Raw genomic sequence first — 10,333 nt, forward strand, 5'->3', positions numbered from 1 at the left:
AACACGGCAAAATGGACACATATAATCAAAGGTCTGGAGGAAATACGCGCCCCTGAATACCTTTTAGGCATTATAAGGAGTTATTTTAAAAATAGAAGACTGATTTATGACATGGACGAAGGCATCAAGAGCTAGTCTATCTCGAGTGGAGTACCCCAGGTCTCAGTATTAAACGCACTATTGTGGAACCTCATGTATGGAGTGCTAAGAAGACAGCAACCAAAAGACGTGAAACTAATAGCATTTGCGGACGATCTCATGGTGGTAGCAGTGGCTAAAGAATTAGTTGACCTAAGAAAGAAATGTAATAAGTGCTTAAATGGTCTACGCCAATGGTTCACTTCTGTGAGTCTGGAACGGGCTGAGCACAGAACGGAAGTTTTACCCATAAGCACCAGGAATGTGGAAGAACAAATAGAGCTCACCATAGGGGAGTGCAAGATTTCCTCACACCCGCAGCTGAAGTATCTGTGAGTAATATTGGACCCATTGACATCCAGTCAGATGAACTCGATTATATCAGCTATCGACGCCTAAAATAATATCGGCAAAGACAGGGGAAAAGAACAAGAGCATCAAAATGTGACAGCAGCGGTGGCAGTCCTCATGCAAAGGGCGCTGGACTCACAGACTTATTTCGGACATCCACTCGTGGATAGACAGATGTCATGGGGACCTGGAGCTCTATCTGACCCAAATAATTAGTGGACAAGGGTGTCCGACGTGTACAGAGTATATAGAAGACTCTCAACATGTATTATTTTATTGCCCTCACTTTTCAAATACCAGGGAAAAACTGAAAACCACACTCGGTGGTAGTTTTATGGTGGATAATTTAACTACACTCATGTGTCAGTCGACTGAGAAATGGAAATTTGTTTTAAGACTTTTCAACAGATTAGACGTTCGTCAGTCTGCTCAATAGAGGAGACATAAATGTGCTGTTCCTCCCACGTAGTAATACTAAATCGGTGGCTCCGTGAGAGAATCTTGAGTTGGAAGTAGGCTAGGTTAGCGGATTAAAGTTCCGCATTCCGGCTTTCTATGCTTCCCTCTACTATAAAAAATTTTATACATATAGTTTAAAAGAAAGCGAAAACTTGAATAATAATCAATAACTGTAAGTTTTTCTAATATTCCGCATTAAACTATTTGCTCATCACAATTGCCATCCCCCATGGAAATACCTTTGTTATGCACGTGTACTTGCAATTAAAGTTATATTGCACACGAGTTGTAAATTTAACTATTAACAATGGAGATATGCAAGTGTGTAAATAAGTGTGGAAAAAGCAATAAATGTAGGCATATTTTACATGGAATGCACATACCTACAATTATACACTGGATTATTAGAAAAATTGCATGTAACTAATTACTTTTATTACATTTTTATAAATATAATGTGATTAGTGCACAAATTCACTCTTAAATACATATGTAGGTACGTATTTATATTTAGTACATAATTTTTCTGAACAATTTCTTCGGAGATTACATTGTTGCCTTAGAAAATAATCTATACCAAATTTTGTGAAGATACCTTGTCAAATGTGAAAGTTTTCCATACAAAAACTTGATTCCGATCATTCAGTTTATATGGCAGTTATATATGTTATAGTGGTCCGATATCGGCATATCCGACAAATGCGCAGCTTCTTGAAGAGAAAATTACGTTTGCAAAATTTCAAAACGATATCTTAAAAACTGAGCGAGTAGTTCGTATATATACAGACAGACAGACAGACAGACAGACAGACAGACGGACATGGCTAAATCGACTCAGCTCAACATACTGATCATTTATATATCTACATATATACTTTATAGGGTCTCCGACGCTGCCTTCTGGATGTTACAAACTTCGTGACAAACTTAATATACCCTGTTCAGGGTATAAATATTGGTAATTTTCGAGAAAGCATTGACGGACTGAGCGCCGGAACACCGCATATTTGCGATTTCAACAAACGATATCTCTTAATTATACTTATTTCTAGGTTGTGAATCGCCCCATTTCTTCCGCCACTAATAATAATTTTAACATGTTACATTATCTTCCTGACGATGCGAAAAGTTTAAAATATTCACCGAAACTGTACACACAACAGCTCTTAATTAGAAACTCTATAGTTTTGGAGAACATTACTCAATAAAGTGCTGTAAGTCAAAAAAAAAACATGAAAATCCTAGTAAGACGATTTACTCTAGATTAGCGCGAGTAATTAAAACGTACTGCCTTGAGAATTTTCGTAATATTTTTTATACCGTAGGGGAACAATTTGTAAGCATTTTAACCTTTCAATGGGTAGTTTGCAAAATTCTGTAGAAAACTCTACAAAAGGTACATTATTATCATTATTAAAGTCTATCATAACAATCCGTGTCTAACCTCAAGAAATTCAAGTGTGGAAAACCCCAACGTCTGAAAACCCTAGTAGATGATAGTAGTCTGATAAAGTGTTGAATAGTTTATTAACATTTATATTTTTTACTATATGGCTGCTATTTGAAAGTAAGTACGAACCATACATAGTTCTAAGTACGAAAAAAAGAGATCTATGTAGGTTGGAATTATAGATATGCTTGTATGGATGGGCAGAATCGGAACATTAACACGTCCAAGGAACTCCGTTAATCGAAAATATCTCTAACCATTTAGGATTCGACACAAAAGTCATACCATCTGATCATATTTGGATGGAACGATGGCGATGGAACAGTGAGCTGTGCGAAATATACGACGACATTGACGTAGTTCAGCGAATTAAGAGACAGCGGCTACGCTGGCTAGAACATGTCGTTCGAATGGATAAAAACGCTCCAGCTCTGAAAGAGAAGACCTCCCTCCGTTAGAAAGACCAGGTGGAGAAGGACCTGGTTACATTTGGAATCTCCAATTGACGCCAAACAGATCTACGCCAATACAGAAGAAGGAGAAGTCCATTTAAATTGCGCATTTCAGTCGAATTTATAAAAACTTCTTACCTAGGTTGATTAAAAAGATTGTATCAGATTGTTCGTGTGAAGTTTTTACTTCATTAGGGTCTGTTATGGCCGGTTTACAAAGCGAAAGATTGTCTTACGATTTTTACCTTGTAAAAAGTGTTTAACAACAAGTTTCCTAAACATTTTATTTTTCCATTGAAATATTGGCTGCGGATCCATTAAAAATGTTGCAGACGTGTTTAGGGCAGTCTACTTTATCAAGAAAACGAGTATTTGAGTGGCATAAAGCAAGCCACCTCTGCTAATGAGGATAATGTCAAAACATTTAAAGAAACAATATTCGAAAGCCGTCGTGTTGGCATCAGAGCGCTAGCAGAGTATCGAAACATCTTTTTTAGATCGACTCAACACATTTTGGTTAATGTTTTGAATATGAAGCGCGCCAACACTAGACTCGTATCAAAAGATCTGAAGCTTTTGCAAAAACAAACTCGAATAGAAGTCACAAAAGATATGCTTCACAAGGTAGCTGAGAACCCTACATTCATCACACCCAACCTTACTGGTGACGAGATGCGGGTTTATGATTGGGAACATGACCTCGAAACTGAACGACAATGTAGTGCATTATGCTCCAAAAATGAGTCGAAGCCGGAAAAAACATAATTCGCTGAAAGCACTGAACTTAACCGAAACTTATAACAAATGTGTTGAAAATTCAATTGAGCGTTGGCATACTTGTAATGGCTCAGGAACCTATTTTGAAGCCGATAATAAAGATTTGTATTAAATTAGGTCACATTTGATCAGATGGTAAGGGACGAACATTTAAGTAATTTTAGAAGTTATAGAGTAAATGAATCCAAACACTGTTTAAGATTGCACAAATATCTCCATACCAATAAACGTGCCTTCAAAGTCAACGTTGTTCGTGAGTATTTTGCCAATATTTTGGTCCAAAGTAAGACGTAAACTTAATGACAAACTCGTGTACGATAACAAGATAGATAGATTACACTTTTAAAAAAATTATAAAAATATTAAAATTAACACTTTCTAATATTACTTCAGTACACTCTTATCTTAAATCAATTCACCAATCAATTAGAAAAATGTAAAGCACTGCGCATTCGATAGCTGCACGAGTTTGAGTTATCATTAACTGCTCCAACAAGTAAACTAGTTAATTCGGGCACAATTTGCCTACTGAAAAGTTGTTCGCTTCGTTGGAGCCTTTTATCACTGGAGCGCATGGTCAGAAATCATGATCGACGATATATGTGTGCGCTCGTGTGCATGAAGCATTGGGGCTACAGACAGTAGCAACTCATAGCGCATATTATCGCTAAACTCCATTTGTGGCACATATAACCGAGTATGCGCTGCTATGTTACATATAGTGGGGCAATAAGTGTGAGCACTCGCTGCCGCGCTGTGGCACAAGGAGTGTGATAGTAAAGCCTTTAGAAATGTCTTAATGTCTTCTTACATACATATGATGACTGATGTTACTATTTCCTACAGATATGAATGTGGGGTATGTGAGGGCATTTGTAGTCTTCAGCATAACCCATTCTAATTAGATATGCGCTGCTATCGCGAGAATGTGAACTGCAAGACCTACGAACACTGTGGGCTTGTTAAAATAAGTGTTCGGAAAGCTGTGAGAACGTTAAGATAACAATTTTGAGAAAGAAAAATTTACTTAGTATTTTGTGTTATGATTCAACAAATGTCTGCAACATTGTTTAAGTCATGTTTTAGTCGCTAAGAAATATTTCAGAGAAGAATTTTGTCATACCAGTAGAACTTCAGTGTTTCTGGCATTGCTCCCCATTTGTGGTTAGCCAAAATTTATGTTCTTATTTCTACGTTGTGTTATTAATATAAACCAATTTGAAGAATCAGATTAGAGAGAAATTTAATGATGAACTTCTTACAGCTGACTCATGAAAAGTTTATGACGTATTAAGCACAAAATCAAAGCATATAAGGGTGATCCAAAAACTTCAAATTTAATGGGGACCGTTTATTATCGTACGAAAGACAAACTTTAGCATTTATTTTTGAAGATTATATCTTTCAAATGTTGGCCGTGGCTACGTTATATCTCAACGGATGCGTTGAGTTCAATTTTTTATGACTTATTCGAGCATTTTGACTGATAAGAGGCGAATGACGCGCGTGAAGTTTTGCTCCAAGGCCTGAATCTAAGCGGGAAAAAGTTTAACGGTGTGATATCACGCAATCTTGGTGGCTAATCGACCAGCCCAAAACGTGAAATTAATGCTGACTGAAGTGTTTTCTCAATAAGTCCATTGATTGATGCGATGTGCGGGAAGTGGCACCGTCTTGTAGAAACCAAATGCCGCCGAGATCACGAGCTTCAATTTCAGACATCAAATAGTCGGTTATCATGGCGTTATAAGGTCGCCACTGACGGCTACCTTCTCATCGACAACATTTTTGAAGAAATATGGAACGATGATTCCACCGGCCTGCAAACCACACTAACCCGTTGTTTTTTCTGGATGAAAGGCTCTTGAATCTCTTCAGGTTACATTTCTTCCCAAATGCGCAAATTTTGCTTGTTTACATACCAATTGACCCATAAAGGGGCCTCATCGCTGAACAAAATTTGGATTTTCGAGTCTTCTGAGAACTTAATAATTTAACAAAATTACCCACCCTATTTGATACAAACATGTCCACTAAAGATATTAACACGCTATAAATCCAATATATTTGATAAATGAGTGTGTAATGCGGTTGTATGAACATGTATTTTTGTTTCTCTAATTACTTACATATATGGATCTATCAAATGCGCTATTATTTTAAAAGAAATGTCTTATCTTCGCATATGCAGCTTTAGTGCGCATAATAATGTGGGAAAAAATTATAAGAATAGAAGAAATTCGTAGGGAGTGAATTAGATTGCAATGTATAAGGGAGTTCCGCTGTCGCGGAATGACGATTATTCCATAACTAGCGCAATTAAAACTGACGTTTATCGAAAGTGTGGAGTTCTGATATAAGTTTGACACGAAGTTCGTAACACCTTATATATATAAACAACATAAACGATCAGCGTTCCTCAGTTTTTAAGATATCAAACTGAAATTTTGCAGACGTCCTTTTTTATTATCAGAAACTACACACAACAAACTGAACGATCAACATCAAGTTCTGTCTGGAAAACTTCTCTATTTCTCGATATACATATTTTCAGATCAGTTCAAGATAACGCTACAACATTTGTAGAAATTTTCCAAATCGAACTACTACATATATCATAAAGCTGCCATAGAAACTGAACAATTAAAATTAAGTTCTTGTAGGTATTCTAGCTTCAGTACAACAGAAATTTAAGTTTTTTCTTTCTTTTTATACCCTGAGCAAGGTATATTAAGGTTGCTACGAAGTTTGTAACACCCAGAAGGAAGCGTCGGAGACCCTATAAGGTATACATATATTTAAATGATCAGTATGTTGAGCTGAGTCGATTTAGCCATGCCCGTCTGTCTGTTCGTCTGTCTGTCTGTCTGTCTGTCTGTCTGTCTGTTCGTCTGTCTGTCTATCTGTCCGTCTGTATATATACAAACTAGTCCCTCAGTTTTTAAGATATCGTTTTGAAATTTTGCAAACATCATTTTCTCTTCAAGAAGCTGCTCAATTGTCGGAACTGTCGATATCGAACTACTATAACATATAGCTGTCATACAAACTGATCGGAATCAAGTTCTTGTATGGAAAACTTTCACATTTGACGATATATCTTCACGAATTTGGTATGAGTGACTGTTCATATCGGCTTACTATAGCATATAGCTGCCACACAAACCGAACAATCGGAATCACGGGCTTGTATGGAAAAGTCTCGCATTTGACGTGGTATCTTCACGAAAATTGACATGGATTACTGTTTAAGGTAATAAAATAATCTCCGAAAAAATTGTTCGGATCGGATTACTATACGATATAGCTTCCATACAAACTGAACACATATTTACTAAAAGAAATGCACCTGTGAAGTTTATATTAGCTTCGGAGGTAACATTTTTTTAGTTTTTTTTTAATTCATTGCTTTCTGTCCATTTTTGTCTTAAAGAGCACTAAAGTAGGCAAAGTTGCTATAGTTTCAGTGCGGACATTATTACGGTTCACCAGGCTTCCATACACAAAAATCAATTGCCTGGTCGGATTTGTATTCAAATGTATTATAGGTATTGTTTTCTCAAATGGAGACGACAAAATGAGGGCCGTGGTCAAATTATTCTATCTTTTGTAATTCACCGGCATCAATATCCATCATCCAAGGCTAAATGTTTAGTGAATGGCGGCCAAATAAGCTTTACAACATGTGAAGTCATCAAATTGTTGAGATGAACTTTTGGTGACCGAATGTCATGACAAACTGAGCCTTTCGACAAAATGGGTAATTATTTACATTGTTATAACTGCTGGAGAAAGTCAACGAACTAAGCTGAAGAAAGTGATGCAGAATTGAAGCAACGAGATAATTTGCTTAAGACGCCGTCGCAATGGTTTAGTATAAATAAAGATTCTCCACCTCAAGAAGTACAGCCTTTTACTTTGTAGTATAGACAGATATAGGTGCTATATGTAAGTATATGTATTACATTATACAGGGTTTGTGCGGAAAGTAATACAACTGACGTGTTTCCGTGAGTGGTGCAAGCCGAAAATGCAGCGTTAGAGCAGAGATACGCGATTAAATTCTGTATGAAACTGTGTAAATCTGCGACAGAGACGTTTGATATGATCAAGCAGGCTTACCCAGATGTTGCTTTAGCAAGAAGTGTTGTGTTTCGATGGCACCAAGCCATTTTGGAGGGCCGGGAAGAGGTCGCTGATTAAAGACCGTGATGGGAGACCTGCGACTTTGACAAACTGTGACTTGTGTGCGCAAAGTTTTGAACTCAGACCGTCGACTAAGTATTCGTTTAATTGCGGCGAGTGGAAGTGTGCCAAGAAAATTTGAACATGTGTGAAAGTGACCCCCAATTTTTTAATAACGTAATCACAGGTGACGAATCATGATTCTTTGAATATGATCCTGAGACAAAGAAGCAATCGTCCGAGCATTTTGAGACGACAGAGGGAATCCAAGCAGCATGCACCTCGGCTCTCAAGGCTATTCCGGCTATTCCGGGAAGGCTATTTGCCTTCCGTTACGCCTTCAATGCTTGGAAATCGCGCTGGCAGCGCTGCATGGACGCAGAAGGAGACTATTTTGAAAGTTTTCTAACGATTCGTTCAATAAATTTTTTTAAATCGACTCAGTCCTATTACAAACCCTGTATACATTCGAGGGCGGCGATTTTTTGCTATAAAATCGCGAGTACGTAAAATGTTTACGGATCATTGAATGTAGCATTTCGCCTATAAGACTACGAATCTAAAAACGGAAAATTGAATTATCTAAATAATCATTTGTGTGAGATATACATATGTGATGTGTAGTAATTGTCCGATCTTGCCGAATTCGACAAATGATCAATAGAATATTAAAACTAATGAAACTTCAAATAACCCCACCAGAAATAGTCTAATGATGTTAAAACACAACTTCTTACTATAAGTTACAACCAAACACACTAACACCTCAATATCAGCACCAACTTAGCTTTCATATTGGATAGCTGAGTTGCAATAGCACCTACGCATAATATAACCGATGAGATCTTACTAAACAGACCTATGTATGCATGTATGCATGAGCCCATAAGAGTAAATAAAGAAAAGTTGCATCAATATGAGCGCAACGCACGTGCAACAGCAAGGCATGTCCTTGAAAATGAACCGGAATGATCGTTGCACAAGCGCTTGCACCGCTTTTACATTTAAATAAACTTTACTGCACTTTACTTATTTCATTTCGATTCTTCTGTGATCACCAACGCGTTGTTAAACAGCTTAGTAGTCGTGTATGCATTTGTGCAACAGCGACTTTGTCGGCTTTCTTTTTTTAGGCATACAAATTTCAATGCCTGCTTGCAGATAATGCAAAGCAGATAATCCAACGCCTGATGCCTTTAAAGTCTACAAACATACATACATATTTATTTACATACATATACATATATGTAGATATATTTACACGCATAATCAACTCGAGGGCGTGCGCGTGTGAGCTTGAAAATTTTTCAATGTCGCATTTTTATTCAATATAAGCGCAAATACTACTTAGCGCATACACACATACATGCATACATATGCTCTTAATAATATAGTATACATAAATATTCATATATGCGTAAAAATAAGAAATCATATTCGCGATTTCATTGAAACGTCATTCACGCCGCCCACCTTTTGACTACCGGGTGTTGATAAGAGCATGCGAACAAATACTAGTAAATAAATGGGTCACAAGCACAGTGTTGTATTTACATACATATGTATATGTATATGCGTACAACTGCATTAACTAACAGTCAGATAATTATATTTTCGAATGTTATTTTCGAGGAAAACGTGAAGCTCGCAGCCACGTGTCAGACTAGTAAGCCTAGCACACAACCCTAAGAAGTTAGAGGTTATTGTAGCTTAAGTTTTTCAACTTCTAAATTTCAAAAAATCTTTTTTTTTTTGCATTGCAAGTACAGCGTTTGCCAATAGGAATAGCGTGATTTGAACGGTAAGATTGCCGTTTCATCATGTCACGCTTCACTTTGGTATCACGCGTGGAAATTGCTCAATTCACGTTCTCTGGTGTCTGCCATAAGAGCTCTTCACGCAAAAGATCTTCTCAGAAGCGGCCCCTTTAATAGTTTTGTCAAACAAACAAACAAAGTAGTCGCTGTAGGGGTAAGTCAAGTCCTCGTGTGTGCGTTAATTTAGGAACAGCCAAGCAACACCGCCAAACACATTTTTCCGAAGGTCCTCCTGTGTTCTTGGTTTACCTAATTGTTAAAACTCTCTCAATTTCCTACAAGCATAAATTAAAAGGGCTTAACTGCGTAAACCTTGCGTTCGAGTTTCAGACATTTAGGAACTAATTGATTTCTAGTTATTACCTATATGGTGTATTTCGGGTATACCCTCTTCAAAGTCTACTCGCACAATTTTTGCAAGGTTCAGTGAAAGATCATTTCTCGCACTTCTTAACTTTTCGGACTTCTTAAGAATTTTAACAGCAATGTAAAGGGGTTAGGTGAGTCACATATTTTTCGGGGAATTTAGAAAGAATATAGAATATAGAAGAAACAAAGCATTTCCGCTGTCATGAAGCTAATATAGCACAGAACACTTATTTATGATGCGCTGATAGAAGAGAACGATTGGGACTTCATCTGATTTGGAAATGAAAATGTGAGTGATTTGAGTTCAGTTTCAAATAGTGATTTGCTAAATTAAG

This window comes from Bactrocera tryoni, chromosome 3, assembly GCF_016617805.1.
Source record: "Bactrocera tryoni isolate S06 chromosome 3, CSIRO_BtryS06_freeze2, whole genome shotgun sequence".
NCBI classification, from domain to species: Eukaryota; Metazoa; Arthropoda; class Insecta; order Diptera; family Tephritidae; genus Bactrocera; species Bactrocera tryoni.